This window comes from Cavia porcellus, unplaced genomic scaffold (genome assembly GCF_034190915.1).
Source record: "Cavia porcellus strain 051 isolate PalLab524CR breed Dunkin Hartley unplaced genomic scaffold, mCavPor4.1 scaffold_32, whole genome shotgun sequence".
Taxonomy (NCBI): Eukaryota; Metazoa; Chordata; class Mammalia; order Rodentia; family Caviidae; genus Cavia; species Cavia porcellus.
Window position 1 is genome coordinate 39,861,392 of NW_026947515.1, and position 25,284 is coordinate 39,886,675.

The 25,284-nt window shown below is 46.4% G+C and overlaps 1 long non-coding RNA gene across 1 annotated transcript; it reads left to right on the forward strand.

Moving 5' to 3' along the window:
- Positions 1–1,635: 1,635 nt before the first annotated feature.
- Positions 1,636–13,608, forward strand: LOC134474380 (uncharacterized). Its single transcript, XR_010045220.1, has 2 exons — positions 1,636–2,613; positions 13,146–13,608. It is a non-coding gene; the product is annotated as an uncharacterized LOC134474380 (long non-coding RNA).
- The last annotated feature ends 11,676 nt before the right edge of the window (positions 13,609–25,284 follow it).

Consider the following 25,284-nt stretch of genomic DNA (forward strand, 5'->3'; position numbering starts at 1 on the left):
ACCCTTCTGATTGGTTCTTGTAGGCTCATTTGCACATCCATAGCCTCAATCATTTTTGTCTTCCAAAGAGCCTTTGTCACTTCAAATCACAGGAGCTTGTGATCTGGTCCTCCTTTAGCTAAGTCTCATTAAACCATTTAGGGAGATTTTTGTTCCCTTTCTTGGTTTCATTCCTTTCCCGAAACAATTTCAGAAATGTTGTCACGGGCTGGGTGTCTGGGCTGCGCTAGGAGCGGGGCCCAGGCTGGTTTGCTGTGTCCTGTCTAGGAAGGGATGTTTGGGGACAAGGGGTGGGGGTAGGATTCCAGGGACCACCTTCGCTTGGGGTTGGCACAAGTCTTCATACTGAGTCCTGTGGCTGCCCAGCCCTGGGATGGGGACAAGCCTCACCTCCCTCAGTGCTCATCCTTACGGAAGAAGAATAGAGGGGAGCTTTACAGGGTGAACTAGGTGTCCTGTCCCCACTCTCCAAATCCGCACACTGAAGCTCTCAGCCTTAGTTCCCCAAGCAGGAACTGTACTCAAAGGTGACAGACCTTAAAGAAGTGACTAAGACATCAAACAGAGGTCATGAAGGTAGGTCCTGTTCCAATGGACTGATGTCCCTGGCTGAAGAGGGGACTGAGACACAGGTGCTCCCAAAAGACCAAGTAACAACCTGGAAGACTCCTCCGTGGAAACCTGCCGTGCAGTCACCGGGACCCTCCACACTGGCCTGCCCGATTGTGAGATAATAAAATGTTGTGGTTTGACTGCTAACACTGTTCTGATAGTCCTAGCAAATTAATGCAAGGAATGATTATAGAACTTACAAAGAAAGAGATGAAGATGTGTTTTGTCTCGGTAGGGGTCGTCTCCTTTATTTCTAGGGTCAACATCTTGATTATTAGGGGGAAGTCTGTCTGATTTAGATGGAGATCATTCTCCAAAGGCCCCACGAGGTCATAGGTGGAGCCTTCGGATGGTGGCCGAATCATGCGGGCAATATAGGTGAGTTGCTGTCAGGAGGTGGGATCTCCTTGGAAAAGGGCCTTCATTGGGGCATAACCCACGAGGGTGGGTGCACCTCCCAACTCAGCCTCTAGCTTTCTACTTCCTACCACTGTGACATCAGCAGCGTTCCCCGCTCTGTGCCCCTCTGCTGTGCTGTTCTGCCTTGGAGCTGGTGGACTGTGGATTGAAAATATGAGCCAACAGAAGGCTTTCCTCCTTTAAGTTTGGGGTGCCAAGTATTGTGTCCCAGTGACTTAGAAAGTGTGCATTTGCCACTGGTGATGCATGCCTGCCCCCTCCTCTTCCAGGAATTTTCAAGGCTCCCTAGCTTGCCCCCGTGTCAAATTATAGGATGCTTAGCCTTTCGACTCAAGAATAAGTAACTTTAGAGTATAACTATGTCCCAGATATTAGCTAAGTCTGGTAACCCTAAGTGGACTACGGGAGAAACTGTTTTTGCTGACTGTGTTGAGCTGATACAGTGTGGTCCTGGGACTGTTAAGAGAAACTGTTTCAGAAAGCCTTTCCTAGCTAGATATGGAAGAAGTAAAGGATTCAGAAAGCTGTTCACCTGGCTGCTGGGTGTTCTGGATCCAGCTTTGCCTGAAGCTGGAGCTGCCTTTCAACTCTTGCAGGTTGAAAAAGTCCCTAATTTACATCAAGCCATGTGTATACTTTTGTCATTCACAACAAAGGATGATGACTTTTCAAGTCGGTATTCAATGCTTGAATTCCTCTAAATCTTTCTTCTATAGGTTTGTCCAGACGTTGGGTAGATAAGGAAGAGAAGAGAAGGCTTAGCTGAGAAGTAATGGGAAATAAATTTACATGGACCCAGTATCTCAACAAACTCTGCTTCAGGACTGTTTTTATTTTCCTTGTTAATGAAAAATGTGTTGCATGACTAGTGTCGATGAGGTTTTGAAGAGAGTTAGGGCTTGTCTGGCAAAACTGGCTTTCTGCTGCAGAAAGGGCAGTAGCATCACGGAGGTACCTGCAGCCACAGTGTGAGGAGGGGAGGACCTGCTGCTCTGCCGGAACCCAGCAGTGGATGGGCAGCGTGTGGTCATCTCTCTTCCAGGAAGTTGGAAAAAGAGATGCATGCTCATTAGGATTATAAATCCAATAGTGAGAGGTGGAGCAGACAGGCAGGCTGCTTGGTGGATGCAGATGGCGCCCCAGGCCATGAGGTCAGGGCGAGGGGGAGGCTGACAATCTCACCAGCATACATCAGAGAAGCAGAGGGGGATGGGCGCGCAAGGGACATTCAGCCACAATCCAGAACTAGATGCAGCCAAGGTCTTTCGCACAGACCAGAGGGCATGCATTGCTGTGTGGGAGTAGACGCTTAGACATCCTTGGTAGGCGAGCCTCATGGGCTATATGAGGGCTGAGAGGAAGTTCACACTCTGCCCCTCCTTTGGCTGTAATGCTGGAGGGTTCAGCTTCTGGTCAAGCTCCTTGAATGTTGTTTTCTGCACAGCACTGTTCACCGAGCCAGGTGTCCTAAGTTGATGTCATCTGCCCTTCCAGGTGTGATCAGCAGCTCTGCAGCTGGGGCTGGTGTGGCGAAATGTGAAACCAAGTGAATCGATCCTCTTCCATTGAGGCATCTCGATGGTGAGTCCTGATGACACTCACAAAGTGGGGGGACATGGATGTCAGGGGTCAGCGTTGCTCCCTGAGCCACAAACTGTCCCATGTGCTTCCCTCTGCTCAACACACTAGTCAGTAAAGACCAGGCCATGTGCTCTCTAGTCTCTGCTTGTCTCATGCAGGGCAGTGATAGGGGAGGCCAGGATTTGCAATAGAACTCGTGCGCGAGTGTATGTGCATGCATGTGTATGTGTGTGCGTGTACATGTGTGTGTGTGTTCTCTTCTGGGCTGCACCTCTTCTAACGTGTCTGAACTCAGACATGCCCCTTACCGCAGAAAGCCCTGATACCCTTCTCTCAAGCCCACCTAGTCTTCGGTATCTACTGTTAGCCAACACAGCTCATGGTATGAAATAACTCTAAAGCTCACTTGGATCGATTGACAAGGAACGACACCTGGCTCAAAGATAATTCCTCAAATGTCCCCTTTTGCCACTGGAAAGAGAATAGAATTCAGTGTGCCCTTCACCTGTATCCACCCTGTGCTCTTTACTGGTGTTAGACACTCATGGGGCCATTCATCCATCTGTTAGGCAGTCATGATGTCCTTTGTGTCAGACACTAGGCTAATACTGAAGATGTGGTCAGGAAGATGAGAACCTCGGGCTTTAACAGACCAGACACTACCCCAGTCAGTAAGCAGTCATAGCAAGCAAGTCATAGCAACCTTTTAATCACTGGAAAAAAATCCCTGATGTACACAGTTGGAAAGAGAAAATGTTGACATTGGCTCATGACTTCAGAGGTTTCAGTCCATGGTTACCTGCCTCCAAAGCAGAGTGATCATCATGGAAAGGTGTTGGAGGGGAAAGTTGCTCCCATCATTGCAGTCGGGAGGCAGAAAATAGGGGAACAGACCACACAGAGTCCCCAGGTTATGACCCTATGCTACACCAGGGATTATGCTTTGCTAATCTCATAGGTGTCTTCCAAGCCAATCAAGTCAACCATGAAGATTAACCATCACAGGTGCTATGGGAATGTGGTGCAACCAGGGGCTCTGACCTCTTCCCAGGCATCCAGAAACTTCCTGAGGAGATGACTCTCAGGCCACGCTCCGGAGGATGAGTGGGTGAAAGCAGGAGGAAGGAAGTCCTGGATCCTGAAGGTCACCAGGCCTGGGCAGTGGGGCATGCATGGAGGAGGAGGATGCTGGGCAGGCACAGGGGAGGAGTTTGACTTCTTCCTGATGGCACCATGAGCCTGGAGCAGTGAGCAGGGAGCCCAGGACAGATGTGCTTGGACTCTGGTGTACAAGCTGCCCCAAGAGAACCCAGGGGAGAAGCCAAGTTCAGCCAGGAGGACTTACTGGGGCTGGGAAGGAGCTGATGCTCGTCAAGACTAGGAGGGTCCCAGTCACCTGAGAGTAAAGAAGCTCAAGGGACCAGCGCTGGGGACATAACCACACCAGGGATGTCTGCAGGAATGATAGTAATAAAACACCTTCATCCTCTGCCTGAGGGCAAACTTAAGGTTTTGAACCTATTTGGCAAAGGACAGGCTGGAGGGGCAGCAAACTCATCACAGAAACGCTCGACCGTCCCCTGCTGCCTTTGTCCAGATCACGTCCGTTTGCTGATAGTTTACCAGGCTTTAATTACATTTCTCTAATTTCCTCCTCTAGGCATGAGAATGTTCTTCTCCTGGTCTTCTTTGTATTTCACATTCATTGCTTTATAGCATTTTAGTTTTTGCCTCACTCTATCACACACATGTGTATGTTGTTCATGCCTGACTGTGCCACAATTTGCAGGAGGTAAGAACTGTTACTTACTCCTCTTCCTCTTCCACCGTCCCTGACATACTTGGATGTTAACAGTACCCAGTGTGAGAGGGAACGCACTTAAAAGTATTTTATGGATATTGAGTTTAATGATGAAGGATGTAGTAATTAACATGTGCTAAATTTATTGGGCTAGGCAGTATACTAAGTGTTTTGTACGCATGAACTCATGTATGTATGTATTAACTCATAATGTTGGGTAGATACTATTATTATCCCCATTTTATGGATGGAGAAATCAAGGTAACTGGTACATGTAAACATAAAGCTTGCACATATTAATGGGTACCCTGTAATATTTCAATACTTGCAGATGTTTGTGTAATCAAGTTACACATAGCTGTCCCCTCAAACATTTATCACTTCTTTATTTTGAAAAACACTCAAATCCCTGTCTAGCTTTTTGGGATGTCCAGTACATCATCAGTGTGAATAGCACACTAGGGTTTCTTACTTCTATCTGACTGCAACTTGTTAAAACTGATTAACCTCTCTCTCCTCCACCCCCTGCTGCCTTAGACCAGCTTTTAAATACATGGACAGGGAAAGAAGGGGGCATGGGAACGGACTTTTTCAAGTTCACATAGTTTATGCAGGCAGCTCTTCTGTGGGATGGAAGAATTTTTCTAAACACACTTTTCCATGAACTGCAGAGACCCAGGGACTTAGCAGTAGCCAAAGGTCTCAGTTCTCCAAAGCCTGAGACAGTAATTGTCCAGGACCTGCTCTGATGCCATTTTGCATACTCGGTGCTATTTTACAGACCAGGATACTGTGTGACCCTTGACTTCTAGAGTCAGATGAAGCTGTGTTTGGAATTAGGAAGACAGGAGAGGCTGGACCATAGACATCTCTGATCTGGGCTCTCTGATCCAGGGCCCAGCTGTTGGAACCCTGCGTGCCCACAAGATGGCGAACTTTTGCTGCGAATGGAGTCTTCTGGATGGAAAGAAAGGCAGGAAGAAGGGAAAGAGGTTCCCACTGGGCTGTTGTGATAAAAACTTTCTGGGTGGGGATACAGTTGATATTGGCCCGAGGTGAAGAAGTACAAACAGAACTTTGTACCAGGAAATGTTGATGTTCAAACCAAGATGTACAAAGTACATCTAAGCTTTGCTGTGGCGTGGGCAGAATTTAAACCTGTTTGCAGTCCTAAGATTACAGAAAGTCAGATATTCTTGTCAGGAGCAATCACATCTAATATAGAAGTATACTGAAAGGAAATAGAGTCACAACTAACCATTGTTCAGTATTGATTGTAAGGCTGGCCACAGCCCGTCCACTTTCTTGACAGTTTATTAAAGCTACCACAAACTACATTTCTAAATCAAAATTGCTGTTCTTTTTCCTATCCTGTAAGACCTGGGCCCCCTTTCGTCCTGGATTACCCACCTGGATAATCTAGGATGTTCATGTCTGGATCCTCAATTTAATTACATTTCCAAAGACCGATTCCAGAGAGGTTCATGATCACAGATTCCGCAGGTTAAGACCCGGGACCCAGTTCACTCCGTCGTACTCATGGTAGAAACCTAGGAGTTACCCTTGATAATGCTTTTGCCCTCCGGCCTCAGGCAACCTGGCCTGGGTTCCGATAGACTCTGCTGCTCAAATCCCCCCATCTTTTTGCCAATGCTTGGTTTAAACTATCAACAATCCGGTTCTAGACCGGACTAGCCTTTTCATTGGGTTTTCTGCACCCACCCTATTATGGATTGAGATGTATCTCCTCAAAATTCCTGTGTTATTTGAGACTGGGATTTTCAAATGCAAATTTATTAGTGAAAATTAATTATAGAATAATGGGTTTCATTGTGGCCTTTTCACATATGTGCATAACTAACTGTGACATACTTACTTCCTATTATGTCCTCCTCTATTTTCCATCTGGATTCCACGTATGAAAGAAGACATGCAATATTTGTCTTTCTGAGACTGGCTTATTTTAATTTTCGGGGATGCTATGACTCACCATAACATGATGATCTCCAGTTCCATTTACTTTCCTACAAATGATATGATTCTGCTTCTTTAGACGGAATAGTTCTCTACTATGTATAAGTGCTACATTTGCTTTATCTATTGTGGGCACACAGGTGGGTTCCATAACTTATAGTGTGCACAGTGCTGTCATAAACAGTACACAGATCTTTCTATAGGAAGGTGACTTTAATTCTTGTGGGTATTTCTTAAGAAGTGGTATAGCTTGATCATACGGTAGCTGTAGTTTTAGTTTTTTGGGGACCCTCCATACTGATTTCCATAGTGGCTTCCTAATTCACATTCCCATCCATGGTGTAGAAGAGCCTGCATCTTTGCTGGCATTTGCTGCGTTTGTGTTCTTGATCATAGCCATTCTGACTGGAGTAAGAAGAATCTCAATGTAGTTTTGATTTGTACTTCCTCGATGGCTAAAGACATTAAACTTTTTTTTTATATAATTGTTGGCAACATATACTGTTTTTATGAGAAGTTGGAGACAGGGGTTTTAAGGAGATAATTAAGGTTAAATGAGGTCATAAAGGAAGGAGTCTAATCTACCAGGACAGGTATGAGGCAGGAGAAAGAGAAGAAATAATAGAAATACCGTTTTCCTTCTAAGAGAGTTTAGAGGAAATGCCACATAAGGGTACAGTGAGGAGTGTGCCTCCGCATCAACCCTCATGGACACTGATCCTGGACTTCAGCCCTAGAGCTGAAAGAAAATAAACGTCTGCTGCCTAAACCCCTAGGTCTGTGACGCTTTGCTATGCAGCTTGAGCAGGGGAAGGAAGCTTGCTTACATCCCGAGCCTGCCCAGCCCCTCACTGCAGCCAGAGACTTGGGTCAGGCCTAAATCCCAAAATGCTGCTGAGAACCAACCCCCTCTTCACCTCCCTCTCTTTCCTTTCTCTTCCTCTCTCCCCTTATCCTTTCAGAAATGCAGGTCATTTGTCCCTCTGTCCAGAACACGGGGAATTTAGTGGCCAGCAAAACAGACGATTCCTATGTCACATTGCCACGCGAAGCACGCTGTCAGCCTCCTTTGGGTGCCTACGCTGTGAGGTTAAAGATCAACATTCTGAGCACAGTCTACAAAACACCAAGCAAGCGGTCAGAGCCCACATTTGCAGCGCTGTTCCTCTACAGAGAGCTTTTGGGCTCGTGGTTCCTTGCTGCCTGGAAAGCTTTTCTTCTGCCTATTTAACTCTCACTGGTGTTTCCATCCTCAGCCTCATTGAGCAACGCTGTCTCACACCCGGCCACATCACCCTCAAAGCACTGATCTCCATAGCAATTAAATAATTAAATGTTTAATTAGTGGCTTAGCGTCTGTGTAACTTACCAGACTGCAAGCCCCATGAGGACAATGTCTGTGTCTATTCCATGGCTTCCTGTTGTTTTCCCAGGCTTAGCATGGTTAGAACATAGTGGGGGCTCATTAGCTACTGCTACAGGAGCGAGCACAGCAATGAATGAACGAATGAATTGCTCTTACTTGAGATCATCCACTTAGTTACAAGTGGAACCGAGATGAAACCCCAGAGCTTTGTGATTTCAAAGACCAAGCTCCTGACAGCTGTGATTCAGACCCCCAAGTCTGCTTTAGGTTAAGAGAATTCTTAACCAAAGGTCAGAAGCAGTCCTAACTAGAAATTTATTAATGAAAAATAATTTTCCTTATTAAACAAATTAATAAACTGTAATATATTCCTGTAATGGAATACCACTAGCAAAATCAGGAAATGAACTACTAACAGCATGCTGTTGCATCCGTGAATTGCATAAACGTGCCCTGCTAGAGGAGCCAGACACAGTAAGCAGCAGCCTGTAGGATTCTATTTAGACAAAATTCGGGAACAGCTCAAAACATTGATGACAGATCAGTCATTGCCTTTGAGGCAGGGGTGGGGCCTGACTGGGAAGGAGCCTAGGGGAAGCTTCTGGGGGACAGTAGTGTCCTCGTGTTTTGGGGGAGGAGTCAGTCACCCACATGTGTACATCTTTGTCCAGACTTGGTATCTGTACACGTGAAATTTGCTAATTTCTCTGTTTGTAAAGTCTCTACCCCGCCACGCCCATTAAACCAACATTGAGCTCTAGCTAATGATCCCCATGTTAAAGTGTATAAGGATGGTGTGTGGCAATGTATACAATTTAAAAATAAGATGGATTGGTGGTGGCCAGAGGGAGGAGTGAGTGGATAGACAGGTTATAAGCCAAGCAGAAGGCTTGGGTGGATGGGGGTTTACTGTGGAATATTTGCCAACATTGCTTTATGTATGAACATTTTCATGATACAAGATTGAAAAATAAAACACGGTAAGTTGAACAGATGAGTCTCTACAGTACCTAACATTTGTTATAGTCAATAAGATGATCTAAAGGTGAATGGATAGAAAATTACTCACTGCTTTTTACACTATAGGAGTTCCTCCTTATCTGTGAGGGATGTGTTCCAAGATGCTCAATAGATGTTGGAAACTCCATATATGCTATGCTTTTTTCTATATATATACATACCTGTTGTAAAATTTAATTTATAAAACAGGCACAGTAAGAGTAACAACAGCTAATAATAAGTAATATAGTAAAAGTTATGTGAATATGATAAACGTATTTTCAGGCTGTGGTTAACCAGGTAACTGAAACTGGGGTCCATGGGCACTGGTCAGGGGGAGCTGTGGTAGTTCAAAGGGGGTGATAGATGGGGAGGGTACAGAAAGACCCCTGAGTATGGGGGCATGGGAGCTGGGCAAGACTGAATCTTGGCTAGACCTGGAAGGGAAGCCAGCTGGTGGGACCCCTTCTTCAGGGCACAGAGCGGGAACCAGGGGTGGGTGGTCCAGGACTGTCGCCTGCTCCCTGGGGCCTCACTGGAAGCTGTGTGTTCGAACATATTTCATCTCTGGCCCCCTCAGGAAAGCTGGCGTTTGTATTTAATTGGGTTAGGCTGCTTGCTAGAAGAACCGAATCCTGACTTTCCCTGCATGTTTGTAACATTAAGCCTGAACCCTCAGAGATCACACAGTGACCTGCAGCGTGGCCAGGTATGAAGGATTTAATGGTAGATGGAGCCCGAGATATTTGTGTTCTAACCTTACAACACTCACTGGTATGTCATCTGGGTGTATCCCTTCAATCTCTGCTCACCTTAGTTGCTTTATCTGTACAATGGAGACGAAGGTATTTAACCTGCAGGGTTGACCTTGGGACTGTAAATTATGACTGTATCCACTGCATATGACCAAACCCAAGGCTGTGCCTCCATCTCCTGGGGCTTTGGGCAGGTTGTTCAGGTTCTCCTCCTTGAAATACTACTCACCCTATGTGTACGTGGGGTCCACATCCGTGGATTCAACCAGCTCCATCTCAAAAATATTTGACATAATATTGCATCTGTATGGAGTATGTGCAGGCATTGTTTATAAATTTATGTATCATTTATGCTATATGTATACTATTTATGTATCATGTATGCTATGTTAAGCATTATAGGTAACCTAGAGATAATTTAAAGCATATAGGAGGATGTATGTAGGTTATATGCAAGTGTTATGCCATTTTTTATAATGAACATGAGCATCCATGAACTTTGGTATCTCTTGGAGGTCCTGGAGTGCCTTGAGGATAACAAGGATTATTTGCTTTTCTTGACCGTGAGGAAGCCCCTCTGTTGGGTCTCTCCCAATCCTTGACTGCTGTTTCTTATTACTTATGTTTTTATTAGAACTTGTTTGCTGGACATAAAGTTTACATTCATCTTAGGGGGTAGGTACATGTACTTAACGCATCGTGAGTCTCCTAATTTCTCTCCCCTCCCCCACCCTCCTCCCTCTCTCTGTCTCTAGACCCCCCAGCCCCATTTTCATTATTATTACTACTACTACCATTATTATAACATATAATAATTCCATTCATCGTGGGTAGTTGGCACATGTACATAACACCCCTTCTTAGTCTCTCTTGCTGAACTCTCATCTTCCGGTCACTCATGACCTTCCCAGTCTTCAGACTCTTCTCCGCTCTCTTTATAATCTACACCTATCTGATTTCATTTTACTGTGTCTAAAGCCAATCCTTGATGGCTCCCCAGATAGCTCTATCTCCAGGCTTCCTTCAGTGTCAGTGACACCTGGCTTCCCAGTTGCTCAAGCCAAAACTCTTGGAGTCATCCATATTATTTCTCTTCTGCACTTAACAATAAATCTTGTTGCTTTAAAGAGCAACAATTGTCCTCCATGGGACAATTCCTCTCCATCCTCATGATTAGCAGCCTGACCCCAACCCCTAGCTTCTCTCCTTATGGTCACCTTTCTTCTTAACTCACTGCTCGGTTTATTGTCTTGACCGTCTAAACTCTGTTTCCACTGCGGTGTTGTCTTTAAAACCAAAGCATCATGGTTTGCTTCATCTCAGAGGTAGCTTCAGGATAAAACCCAATGTCCACAAGACTCCTACAAGGCCCACGTCCACTGATCTCATGTCCTGCTGCCCACTCTGGTCACTATGTTCCTTCTATTGGTTTCTGACTGAGCAAATGAGCTCCAGGTTTCCCCTAGGTCACACACTTTGCTGGGACTGTTCTTCTCTTGGTGTGAGATCTCTCACTTCTCTAGGGCTCTCCTCAAATTTCACCTTATCAGAGAGACCGTCCCTGATTGCCTCTTGGGCAGCCACATTCTTCTCTATCTCTTTGCTTTGTTTTAGCTCTTTGTGTTCCTCATGCCTGCCATTATATTTATTTGAACATTAAAATTTTTATATGCCTTCCTGTTTGAACGTGAGCCCCTGTGACAACGGGGACATAGAGCATTTTCTTCGTGGCTGTTCTCTGACACATACACAGGAACTTAAGTTGTCTGTAAAGATTCACACAATGGACGAAGGAGAGAAAAAGCACTGAACTCTGTGTCTTGAAAATTCACCCACAAAATTGCATAATAATGGTCCTTGATGGAGAAAGGGGCGGAATTCAAGGGGACTGGTCTGCATGTTGGCTCCAGAGTGGAAAAACTAATCTGTGAGCTGTTTTCTCCTGGGTGTGACTTAGAGTTTGCTTCTGAGACTTGGGAACTGGAGTGTCACATACCCCAGAAATTACTGCCCCCATTTCCTGGCCAATAGGTCAATTCTGTTTCCCTCCCTGTCTGGTTGCCCATCCCCTGCTTCTGCTTGGCTGAGTTTCTTCATACTGACCACTATGGCCACTCAGCAAGGACACCCCAAGAGCATGCTGCCCCCTTTTCAGCAGAAGCCTTTAGTGCCACTTATCAGAACTCAGCTGGGATAAGTGCTGCTGGGATATCAGCCCTTCTCATCTCTGCTGGCAGGCTGAGGGGGTCCTGTGGGCCAGGGACAGGAAGCCAGGTCTTTGCTGGAGGCCTTTCTTACAGCCCTTTAAAAAATTACAATACTATGTGATGCGCAAGTATGTTTTTAAGAAGTCATAGTCTATGGAAAGATGTAGGACCCCTTTATCAGAAGGAAGGTTGTAAGTTGTACAATAATACAGTAAATACTGAGTTCCTACTTGGCTCATAATAGAGAGACTGTGTTTGATAAAGTTTAAATACCTGACTGCAAGGAGCAATCAGGGAGAGAGGAGGAAGTTGAGAAACGGGTGACATATACCAACACAGAGGCACCCAGAGAAAGAGGGGCCAGGGGGAGGGAGAAAAGGAGGACAGGGAGAGGGAGAAAGAGAGAGGAGGGCGAGAGGGAGGAGAGAGAAAAGAATTAAGAGGGACAGGAAGACGAATAGAGGAGCTAGAGAGAAAAGAGGCAGGAAAATAAGAGGAAAGGAGATAAAGAGAAAAAAGAAAAGAGACAGGAGAGAGAGAGAGAGAGAGAGAGAGAGAGAGAGAGAGAGAGAGAGAGAGAATGGGAAAGGGGAGAAATCAAACAACACTTTACACTTGACCAAGAGTGATCCCAAGTTTCAAGTTGATGATTTTTGTTTTCCTATTAACCTGATATGATCCCCAGTATTGCTCTCCCCATCTTGTTCTGTCTGATTTTACTATATTCTGTTTTGTTTGATAATATCAAGTTTGAGGGTATAGGCAACCACTTTGAAGGCAATAAGATTTACTATGATGCCCATTATGGTTTGACTATTATCTTCTTTTGAAGTCCTGTAAGGTCTCCAGTGTAGGCTTTATTGGTCTTGTTCTGTACTGTTTTGATCAATTCTATTATACCTGATGATATAGGCAACTTTTTAAAAAAATAGCAAGAGGCACAAGGGTAACCATTTTAGATCACCTGATATTCTATTTTTACATCATGTACCATGCCCATCCTTTTGTTCTAACCGACTCTGTTTTGTTTAGCCACGTTAGGTTTTATTCTCTCCAAAAAATAATAAGAATTGTGGGAGTAAAAAAAACCCAAAAAGTGTAATTGTTATTAAAAAGAGAGGAAAGGGAGGTGGTCTAAGGGATATAACTGCATGTATGTTTAAGTGTGTAGCAGGAAATCCATATTACTGAACTTTTGTTGGATCATTGATCAGCACTGTCTGCAGTCTCATTGTATGAATGTTCACTTTACATGCTTTAATTTTATAATTTGGACAACTATTTCAAAGATGATAATATGAAACCTATTAACAAGTGATATTTTACTGTATTTTTTTTCCTTGAAATTCTATATTATTTGTACCCTTTTCCTGCTTTTTAAAATTTTATTTCCTTTCTTTTTTTCTCTCTTTAAATAAAAAAAAAAAAAGAAGCACCCTCTGATGGGCAGAGTCCAGCCTCCTGTGAGTTACAGCTGAGGTGGCTTACTTATCAGGATCACAGAGCAAGTTGGGGTGCACTCCCTTGGAAGCCCACACTTCAGAGCTTAACCTTCCTCCCTCTGGCTACATCCACCCTGGAGATTTTCACAGCGTGCCCCTGTTGAGGAGCAGGAAGCCGTTCCCTGGGGTGCCTTGCAAAGGGACCAGGGAGGCAGAAATGGACCAGGAGGCGGTGACTCCGGGGGGCTTTATCTTCAGGCAGAGCAGCTCCTGATTTCTGTATTGCAGACTTATGTGCTATCCTGATGGACACAAGAGGGCACTAATCCTATCGGTGCAGCAACTACAGTCTTTCACGTTGGAACTTGGTCCAATTAGTAAAGATGCTCTACTCTAGCCCCGTTGGATGAAAGGAGTTAAGGACCACTCTGAATAAAACAATTAAAACAGGGCCTGGCGTGAAGTGGTTATTTTTAGGTTGCTGCAGGGAAAAAGAATTGAGGAAAATCTCGGAGAAGCTACAGACGGATTCTTGCATGCAGGACCCACTGAAGCTAGTGTTCTTCATGCTTTTTGGAGCCTGGAGGTGGAGCATCCTCGAGGCAGAAACTGGTGGATTTTTACGGTAATGGTCCATACTTAATGTGACTCTATTCACTTGGCCTCAGGTCTCTTCCCTTGTTCTGTTCTGCCTTTTCTCTCTTGTATACTTTTTGCTCATCTGCTGGCCCTCACCTCTCGTCTTTTCTGAGGTCCTCCGTAAAACACAGCATTGTGTTTTTGGCTAAATTCCCAGGTGACATGGTGGGCCAGTCTAGCTCCTCGTAGGGCTCTCCTCAGTAGCAAATTCATTCTTTCACACACGTGTCTGTTTTCTGACCATTTCACCATCACTTGTATCTCATGGGAAACTATGTTTCCCCTTCAATTTTCCATTCTTTTTTTTTTCTCGTCTTTTTCGTTTTTATCGGTACCAGGGATCGAACTCACGACCGCACACTGGCAAGGCAGGCGCTTATGCGGCTGAGCTAAATCCCCAGCCCCAAATTTTCCATTCTTTACCATGAGTTTAGGTAGCATAGACTCTCCTTGTGTTAGGCGACTTTCCACTGAGATAGTCGGCTTCCCAGGAGAAGAGACTCGTTTTGGTCCATAATATTAGGTGTTTCAGGCCATGGCTGATTTGCTCTGTTGCTTTGGGCCTGGGGTGGCAAATTATTGTTTGCAGGAGCATGGAACAGCAAAGTCTTTCACCTCATGACTGGAAGAATAAAAGAAAGAGGGAGAGTGGAGGCGAGATCCCTACTACGACCCTCATGAGCACCCCCTTGGTGAACAAAAGACCTTCCAATGGACCTCTCTTCAAGGTGCCACCACCTCCCAAAGGCGCCACACTGGGGACTAAGCCTTTAACACATGAGCCTTTGGGGACACAACTCAGATCCAAACTGCAGCACCACCTCAGACCTTGGCCACCCGGGGATGGGTTTAGAGAAAGGCAGGTGCTCCAGTTAGGCTAATGAAAGAGTGGCCGTTTTTCCTGTCTTGGACCATACAGTGTAGAAGTACAGATTTCAGTTGATTACCTGGAGATTTTGGGCTATCAGGAGGAGACTAAGGATGACATTACCACCATATGAGACAGGAGAGAGAAAATGAGGGAGAGAGGAGAGGAAGAGAAAGAGAAAGAGAAAGAGAAAGAGACAGACAGAGAGAGAGAGAGAGAGAGAGAGAGAGAGAGAGAGAGAGAGAGAGAGAGAGAAGGTCCTGGTTGATATTATTATGAGATAATTCAAGTTACTGGATCAAGTCGCATTTGCAGCTAGAGCCATTTCTGAACACCTAAGGTTTTTTCCATATTCCTTTCCTTCAGGCAGTTTTAGTTGGACACTTCATTGGGTACTTTAATTGGATCACTTGCAACCCAGAGTACCCTGAGACACTATCCAGCCAGCTAGCATTAAGAGGGGTCTTCTCCATGCTTTGCTTCACAAGCAGTAACAATGACCTTGTTCCAGACAGCCTATGCTAAAGCTGCATTTCACTGTGAAGGACATATATCACATATGCAATGACAATAAACAATCACATATGCAATGACAATAAACGGTGGTCACCCTATTGTCACAGATCAGGGTGGATGGTACAACAGAGTTCAGAGCTAATATTTACATATCTTTATGTGCTTGGGCAGAGGACACTACCAGAGGGCTATGAGCACTGGGTGTTGTGGCAATAGGATCTGTTTGCTTCTTTTGCACTGTGCTGTAGTCTTGCAGTGAACCTTAATTAGTCCAGTGATCAAGAGGGATTAACGTAAGTGCTTTGCTGGGAGAGGTCCTGGAAGCCGTCAGGAGCACTTAGCAGGCGCTGGCTTTGGGCAGCTGAGTGGCTGCGCAGGGAGTGGAGGAGAAAGCTTGCTGAGGTTTCTGTGTGCACAGAGATCTACCTACCTCTGCCCACGTAAGCTCACCCTGGGCGGTGAGCCGGTCAGAGAAGCCAGGAGAAGTGTGCCAGTGCCAGCCCCTTCCACAAACGATCTAGGGGTCCTGGATCCTTGATCCAGCCAGGAAGGGTATTTCAGGAGCCCATTTCTCCGTCTTACAGAGATGAGAAAAACAAGGCCCTTTCCTCTCAGGGCTCCAGAAGCTGAACATTAAGAAACCATTGCAAATGGAGAAATTGCTCAGAATGAGCGCTAATGTCCTATTAAAAAGAGGCTGCTGCTTTGGCTGTAACCTCTAATTCAACCGCTGTTTCCTGAGAACCGTGTTAATGTGATTTGAGCTCATTACCTCTTGCTGCCTGGGGGCCTGGTCCAGAACCATCTCAGGCTCCTGCCCTTCTGTGTTGGCAGCAGCACAGGAATCCCTGCTTCTCTTTCTTGGCAGGGGCATTCTGGAGGCCCAAGTGGCACACAACCATCAATCAGGCAGCAAAGTGCTGTTGAGTGGCCACTCTGTGCCTGACCTAGGACTACGTGCTGAGGAGGTAGGGATGACAGAGACCATGGACCAAAAAGACTTACAAAGTCTTGTTACGTGCCTTTGAGAAGTGTGGCATTTGTCTCAGAAGCCAGAACAAGTGTGGTTAAGACAAGAAGGAACTGGGGACCAGCACCATATAGAATGTACTCATCATTAGTTTATTCCTTTGGGGTACTGGGGATGTGCTGGTGAATAAGACATCTCTGCTTCCCATGCCATGGGGCTCATATTCTTTTAGGCAGACATTAAATAAACAAATACTAAGTGATGGGTTTAACTATGATTATCAGGTCTGTGATTGTAGTCAGGATTGTGAGGAGAACAATTAGAGTCAGACACAGAATTTATAATATTATTTTATGATGGTCACCCAGAGTTAACACAAAATGAAGGAAATCTGTCCACAACAGTGAAGACTCAGAATATTTATCCAAGGGCCTGGATCCCACAGCAATGTCCTGCATGAGTCCAGATGAAAACCTAGAGCCCCTGACAAGCCTTTTATGAGTCCAGCTGGAGTCCAGGACTCACGCCAGTCTGTTTTACAGGTCTGCACTGAGAAGGCCCAAAAGTCAGTGAAGCCAGGAAGTCTATACCAGCAGGGTGAAGGAGCTGTGCTGGTAGGTTGAGGGTTCTATGCTGGAGAGGAGAAGTCACACTCACAACAAAGACCAGGGCTGTCCTAAAAAGCACCACAGCCATCCTCAGTGACATGGAGGTTCTGAGCTCCTCTGACAAAGAGAACAGTTGAGTACATGCCACAAAGCCAGCATGACAACCTTCTCCTGGAGACTAAACAGAACACATCTTTCTCTCCAGAGCCAATGCTTGTCATTTATTGTTAATGCTCGCTGTAAGCACCAGAGCTCCCCCAAAGTGAATCACAGCCACTCTTATCAACAAGATCCCGAGCTCCTCTGATGACAATGGTGGAACTCACACTGGGGAAGCTAGTCATGATGAGCTCCTCCAGGAGAACCAACGCCTCAAACAGCAACACTTAGAGAAGCTCACAGTGCCTCTGATCTTCTCCACGTCCCTATTTATGCTGACAACTTTCCTCAGGTGGCCATCTACACTCAGCACCATGCTAATTTAATTCAGCTGACATTATGTCATCACCGGTTTTTAATCCATAGCAATGATGGATGAATAGAGAGAATGAAAAGGATAGTAGAGTGGGGCTGGGAGGTGGTCTGGAAAAGCTTTCTAGGGAACCATCAGAAGAACGAGCAAGAAATAACAAAGCAAAGGGGAAGAAGAACTTTGCGGGTGAAAGGAAGAACTGGTGCTCATTGAGAAGTCCCTGGGGCTGGGCAGAGAGCACAGAGTAGAGAGGGGACAGTACCAGATCAAGCAGGATTGCTTGCTGCCTCGGTTACTGTACGGTGCTCGGCGCCAGTAGCTGAGTCAGGAGACCCTGGTTTTAGTCTCCTCCTCTTTCACCAACTGGGTGTCCTCAGATGAGATGGTACACGGCACTGAATCTCATGTTCTTGGTGGAAAGTGATTACTAATTATTGTAAACCCAAAAATCGAGTTCAGTCGTCTAAGTGTTGTCATGCTCTTTCTAGTTGTCCTCTCAATCCAAAAGGTTATATTTGTAATCCCATTCAGACGTTATTGGAATTCCAGCCGGTCAATTCCAATCTACCACCACCAATGCAAAAAGACACCAAGACATATTCCAAGTTAAGGGCAGCCAAGGGGACCCAAGTCCATTTCCCCACGAGGACATGCGGACAAAAGGCCAGGATCCTAGGCCCCTCCTAGTGTTTATTATCTTGTGAAGGAAAGGGAGGGGTCGCTTAGGGATGATGACAGGATGTTGGGGATTGCTGAGTAACTTGAGCTGGCTGGCCAGGTGCAAGGAAGTCATCTCTGTAATTTGCAGAAATAAAGACAGGCAGAAGGATCAATTTACACAACCTGATTAAGGTAGCAGGGGAATTGTTTTGGGGGGCTGTTGCTTTGGTTTTTGATGTGCAAACTCTTGTGCCCTGGGGAGTCATACTCTCTTATCTCGAGGCTCCTTCCCAGTTGACATCCCCAGAGTCTGCTCTGCGTCTAGTCTCACCAGCTCAATCCTTTAATGTGGAGGGCACCATGCACTGACATTCCTTGAGCTCTTTGCTCTGAGTCTTGCCAGCTCAATCTTGTAATGTGGAGGGCATCATGCGAGGAAACGGGGTTGCCTGACGGCCAGACTTTGCATATTAACACCTCGGCTAGCCTTATTTGCAATGCTTACAGCCAATTGCAGAGAGAAGGAAATACCCTAACCAGCCTTTAAAATATCAGTATAAGGAAATGAGTCCCCAAGTAATCAAAGTCACAGCAATTGTTTTGGATCCAAAGGGAGTCACCAGAGTTGTCTCTCACATCTGTGATGGCTGCACATTAGCACCTGGGCTAGCCTTGTTTGCCATGCTCAGAGTTAACTGAAGAGAAGGAAATACCCTAGCCACCTTTTTACATATCAGTATAATGAAATGACTCTCCAAATATTCAAAGTCACAGTAATTGTTTTGGATTCAAAGGGAGACACTGGAGTTGTCTCTTATAACTAATTTCCATAAAATTCTGTGCTGTGTAAGTTCTAGATTCTGGGTGACGCGAGAGGATGAGGTCAGTGGGAATGGGCGGGTGAGACAGTGAAGTGAGATCGAATCAGATCTTGAGACTGAGGGAAGGATCATCCAGCCCAGGCAGAAGAGAGCTCCATTCTTCCTGGGTGAGGTAAGAGGAAATCAGTCTCCCTGAAGCCCTGCAGTCTGCCAGGTGTGTCACGGTGCCTTGGATGCCAGACGCGGAGATGACTGATGTTGGGAGCCGCGGCCTACACCGGTCGCCTTACTTGGCGGACGTAGGGCCTGTGGGTGGGAGCGGAGCCTGAGCTAGATTGCCCCTCCCATCGAGTGAGCCAAGTTGGCGCCTGCTTCCTGCCCCCTGATTGTGCTGGCGACTTAAACAACCCGCTCTGTAAGATAGTCTGCCTAGCAACAACTGATGTTAGCCAATCAGCCCGCATCGCGCGCTTTGAACTGATTGGCCACTGTCACCCTATAAAAGTGAGTGCCTCTCCCGCCACAAGACAGGAAGCACAGAGAGAGATAGAGAAAGTCCACCGGCGAGAAAGGGCTGGTGGCAGAGAGGAGGCCTCGCGGGGCCCACGTGGAGACAAATAAAGGCAAGGTTGCACACTATCAGAATCTGTCGCGTGTTCTTCCTGCAGGCCGGGAGCGACATCGACATTTGGTGACCCGCACGGGGACTGATCAACCCCGAGACACGGCGGTGGTGTGCAACGCTCCAGCGTGGTGCTGCCGGACAGGTGAGTTGGGGATAAGCCTGGGCTCTGGGTGGCGCGCACCTACAGGGCTTTTAGACTCCCCTCAGGCTCACGCGTAGGTGACGGGTTCTTTAAGTCACACGCGGTGAGTTACAGCCATTAGAGGTTAGAGATGGGTAATTTACCGAGCGCGGAGGCGCGGCCCTTGGTAAAGGCCCTTAGGAAGCTTTTAAAAGCTAGAGACCTCAGGGTAGGTCAAAAAACACTAGAACTATTCATAGCAGAGATAGATAGGGTGGCTCCCTGGTTTTTACCCATGGGGCATTTAAACCTGCCGTCATGGGAGAAGTTAGGCGGGGACCTCGCTTCGGCGGAATTGGAAGGGGATATTTCGCCGGCTATTCGCCCCCTGTGGGAAATGATACATGCGTGCCTTGACTCCTATGCCGAGTTGCGCCGCGAATTGTGTGCGTGCGCCGCTCGAAAAAAGCAGAGAGAGGAAAAAGGGCCCCCGAGCGCTCTCTGGCGGGGAGGAGATAGAGAGCCATCCGCTCCGCCCTGGAGCTCTTCTCCAGAAGCGGCTCCCCGCCGAGAGGCCGCTACAGGGAACCCTCCCTTCTCTCAGCCGGCACAGGAAGTGACGCCCCGTTCCACTCTGTCGCGACCGCCGTCCTATGACGTTGCGCTGCGGGGCGGACGGTATTTTCATGGGCGGCTACTCTGCCGAGCAGGCTGAGAAAAACGCCGGTTGAGGAAACGGGGGCTGGGGATTTAGCTTAGCGGCATAAGCGCCTGCCTTGTAAGCAGGCAATCGCGAGTTCGATCCCTGGCACCGATAAAAAAAAAAAAAAAAAAAAAAAAAAAAAAAAAAAAAAACCGAAAAAGACCAAAAATAAAAAAAAATAAAAAATAAAAAATAAAAAACAAAAAGGGGGAGTAAGCCAAGGCCTGCCTCCAAAGGCGCGGTTATCTATGGCATGACAATGGATGGGCCCGGATCCGGTGGTTAGCTGGAACCGAGGCGCGGTTTGTGTTTATCTGCAGGAATCGGGATGAGAACCACTGTGGGTCCCAGAGAGGTTGCGACAAGTCCCTCGACTGAAGATCAGGCCTGTTCCACCAGAGGCCAACCGCAGACCCAACAACAAGATGAGCCCTAAAAGAACTGCAGGACAATCCCTTTTTGGGGAGCCTGGAATGGCTTGCTCCCCTATGTTTTACCATTGTTAGGTCCCCTGTGCTCCTTGCTTCTGCTCTTACTTATAGGACCATGCTTGCTCCGATGGGTCACATCATTTATTAATGGGCGCCTTGCGGCGGCCCGGCGTCAAGTACGCCTGGTTGCCCATGCGGCCCTGGCAGCAGCCCGTGATGGGCACAATGACCCCCAGGCTTACGCATGGCTCGCTCGACTGGCCTACGACCGGGTCTAGATGTGGCGGGTCTTCCGCACTCCTTCCCTATTGACACTACACAGCAGGGTAGGTGAGTCAATGATGGGTAAGAGCGTGCCTCCCCAGCACGACTTGACCTAAGCCAGGCCCTACCCCATACTGCACGAAAGCCGCTGGATTACTAGAATCTGCCCAGATCTAGATGTCTCTCCGAGGGGATCGCACGGAGGGGCATGAGTGCATGCCTATGTGCATCCAGGTTCCGTCCAGTTCACTCCTGGCCCTGGAAAAAGGACGAGGGTCTCAAGGCCTTGGTGGACCCGGGGACGGCCGACCAGGGTCCAAGCCAAGGGCCTACGGTGGGCCTCAACACAGGGCATAAGCCTCTGCACTCGATCCAGGGTGGGCTGCGATGCATACATTCATTCAAAGTAAATAAAATAGGGGGAGATGTTGGGAGCCGCGGCCTACACCGGTCGCCTTACTTGGCGGACGTAGGGCCTGTGGGTGGGAGCGGAGCCTGAGCTAGATTGCCCCTCCCATCGAGTGAGTCAAGTTGGCGCCTGCTTCCTGCCCCCTGATTGTGCTGGCGACTTAAACAACCCGCTCTGTAAGATAGTCTGCCTAGCAACAACTGATGTTAGCCAATCAGCCCGCATCGCGCGCTTTGAACTGATTGGCCACTGTCACCCTATAAAAGTGAATGCCTCTCCCGCCACGAGACAGGAAGCACAGAGAGAGATAGAGAAAGTCCACCGGCGAGAAAGGGCTCGTGGCAGAGAGGAGGCCTCGCGGGGCCCACGCGGAGACAAATAAAGGCAAGGTTGCACACCGCCAGACTTTGTCGTGTGTCTTTCCTGCCGGCCGGGAGCGACCACGACAGACTGAGCCCTCTGCCAGGCAGTGACTTGATGGCAAAGGAAATGGATGGTGATGATCCAGTTCTACTCTGTCCTTTGTTAATGAGTGGGAGACACTAGGATCTGCATCCTGACCCCTCTTCAGGAAAGAAGGACCCACTTCCCCACTTCCTGTGGTGGCTCTCAGCTGTCATCTCTGAATGACTTTGCTTGAAAAAATTCCTTGGAGGACAGGGAGAAGGTGGGTAACAGGATACAAAAAGATCAAGATATATTCAATACATGAAGGTCAACTCATTCAGGACCGCTCCTGTCCCTCAACAGTTACTCCTATTCCCCAATGAAATTCCCTACTCTTTGTTATAGTATTTTGATGCAATAACGTATAGCCTTCTTAGGCCAAGAGCACCAAGGTGATGAACCAGGCACCTAAGAAGTGTGTTTTTTGGGGGGACAGGAAATGGTCCCCATGACCGAATTATCGCTGTTGCATATGGATTAGTGGCAGCAAGTAAACAGTCCTGGGAGTGACTCCCAGGAGATAATGCACTCTGCCATCCAAGTCAAGGCACCCCAATGTTAGTGTTCCCACTTTGGCCTTCTGCCATGTTAGACTACCACCATAATTGTACAGTAATTTATATGAGGGCAAGAACCTTTCACTTTTTACCTCCATTTTTCCTTAGAATTCATTCTTTGACTTTGGGGAACACAAATTTGGCTTGTTTGACCTCTGGTAGATTGGGAGTTGCATTTTTTCTGATTATCATTTTGAAAGCTCCAGCAATATAACTGGAAGAAGGATAGAGTGTGATTTTGTTCCATGCATTCTGGATGGTGACTCACTTAGGTAATCACAACCTGCCATTGTTTGCCAGTTTCTTGTGCCTTGTCTTTAATGCTCACCTTTTTATGCCTTGGTTTTTATCAAAAGATAGTAAATTTAAGTTGAGATCAAGGGACAATTATGATGTTTCTTTTATGGGACCTTTTATTTTTGCAAGCAGGGTCCTAATATTTGTGTTTTGTGCATGGACTTACTAGTTGATGAATTTACTCGTGTTCTTTGCTTACCCAGCTTAGCTTGTCTTTACTGTTGTGCTTTTTGTCTCAGCATGCTAGGGAAAAGTCATGTTAAAGTGTCCCATAGTGTACTTAAATACTAACCTAAACACAAATGTATAAAATGCTGTAAGTGGGTCATGTTATGAAATCTAGTTTATATTCAGGAAATATAAGTGCCTTTTACAATTTCAGGACTCTCATCCAGTTGTGACAGGACAGCTGCTGATCTTCACTCTGGGAGGACAGGATTCACTGAGGCATGCTGGCCTAATCCTCCTTCCATTCTTATGGAGTGAAAGGTTGAGCCTGTTCTGCCTCAGTTTCCTTTATGTACTGACCTTCATCTGGCTAAGAGACAATCTTAGTCCTTGAGATTTCCCATCTCACCTTTGCAGACTGAGAGTGATGATTCTTGGTCAAATTGTCTCAACAACTCAACAAGAGCATAAGAGAAGATTTTCTTTTGTCTGATATCATGACTTGTCTTTTTTGGGTCACTTTTTACTTTGCCTTTTTTTGGAGGCATGTTTCTTTTAAAGATCAGAGAGAAAGAGACTCTGAAAAGATTTTAGTCTCAATCTGTCTCAACCTTTCTCTCCTATCCAACTAGTAAGGACTTTCAGATTGAGCCCACAGCTCAATTGTGAACACCAAAGACAGGAAAGTCATCTTAGATGAGGAATACATACCCTGTCTCTGAGACGTTGGAATTTTGAAGACTCACATGAAGCTGAAGACCCTGGTTAGTGTTTTGGGCACAATTTCTCATCCAGTAGGTACAGGAAATTGAAACCTGAGTGTTGGGATCTGCTGAGCTAGTGATTGGTCACACATACACCTGAAAGTGCCTGAACAGGAGTGCCCCAAGGGGAAGGAGTACCTGAGAAGTGTCCTCCGCATGGAGTGGTGGAGGTGAGCAGGTGTTCCAGTCCAGAGAACACAGGGATAAGAAGTGAGCTAGTCCAGCACAGGGATGTGATATGGCAAGTTTATAAATAAATGCACCACAACGGTTGAGCAGTCTCTTCCTCCTGTCTGGAGCAGGGCTCCACCTGACCCCAGCTTTCGATCTCTGTCTTTGTTTTCTTCCACCTCTCACTGTTCTCCCCTCTGGAAACTTACTTAGAGAGCTCTTGTGGCCACCAACACCTGAGACTCTGGAAAGAACCAACATTGGGGTGATCCCAGAAGGAGCTATTTCCTAAGCATTGTACTTAAGGGAACAAAGCACATTTGCTTCAGCAGAGAATTTCCAAACCACTCATTTTTCTCAATTCCCTCATACTTTCAAAAAAGCCCCAACCTCTTGGCTTCTTTCCTGCTCCTAATTCTGGTTTTTATATCATTAGGTGTGTAGGGGAGGGAAATATTCTTGCTAATGTGTGAGCTGTGGTTGCTAGACAGGAGCACAAGTTTTAACCTGCAAATTTTGTAAGTTTATAGAGACAAAGAAATCTATAAAGTGGATTTGGGGTAGAATTTAGCATCGGTTGCGGTCTTTGCCTAGATCCCCAATCCCCCAATTGAGGGCACGATGAAGGGCCAAAGGACCAAGATAAGCAGTATGATCTTCAGGGCTCCAAGAGGACTCAGATCCTCTGCAGAGTTCGTGATTCTGATAGCCAAGTGACTGACTGTCCTGGGTGGCCTGTATTTATTCAAAACAAGGAAGGAGTTGAGTAGAAAATGCAGGAAACCTGAGCAGGATCTTGGACGGGGTTCAAGGACCGCTCTGAGCAACAGATGATGCTAATAAAACCATCCAGAAAGTCTCCATGTGGCCACACCTGTGACCTATTTCAATCCCCTGAAGTGTCTCCTTGTTCTGAGTTCAGCCATGCCCAGGCCATGCCACAGCCCTGCATGTATGCTCAGCTTCAATGATTCCAACAAGCATTGTCTTGCTGCTAAGGGAGATTACTAGGTGACCAGGTAGATAATACAAATGTCTTGGGAACTTCTTTGCCCTAGGGCCTAGGGCAGGATGTTTCTAAGCCATTTCTTGCCTCTATCTCTCTCTATGTGTAACCCCTTCTGCAAGCTGGGAAGTGCTCCAACCTCTTCCAATCTGCCCTTTCCTCCCTTCCCCCTTCATTCAGAGAATGGAAAGCAGTTGCTCAGGTCACCTGATCACTGGTTTAATTTTTCCAGCAATGCTTCCTTCTTTACAGATGGCCATTATTGTGGCTTGTGCTTTCTTTGGAAACATATTTTGGAGTTAGGAATGTGAGTTTCCAGAGAAGACAGGAGTGTGCAGTGGTAAAGATGGACAGAGAGGAATTTTGAAAGCACTTAAAAACCAATTAGGACTAAAAGGGAGCCCTATTTTTTCTCTTGTTTTGGGGAAATTAAACATCAAATTCTCTTACCCTTTTGGAGTGTATTCTTATGCACTGGGATTTGACTCTCATACATTGAGTGAGAGCTTTTAAAAATAATTTTCAGTACCTGCATGGCCTACCTGTTCCCTAGAGACAAAACACAATGCAGAGGGAAGTACTGATTATGATACTATTTTGCAACTAGAGT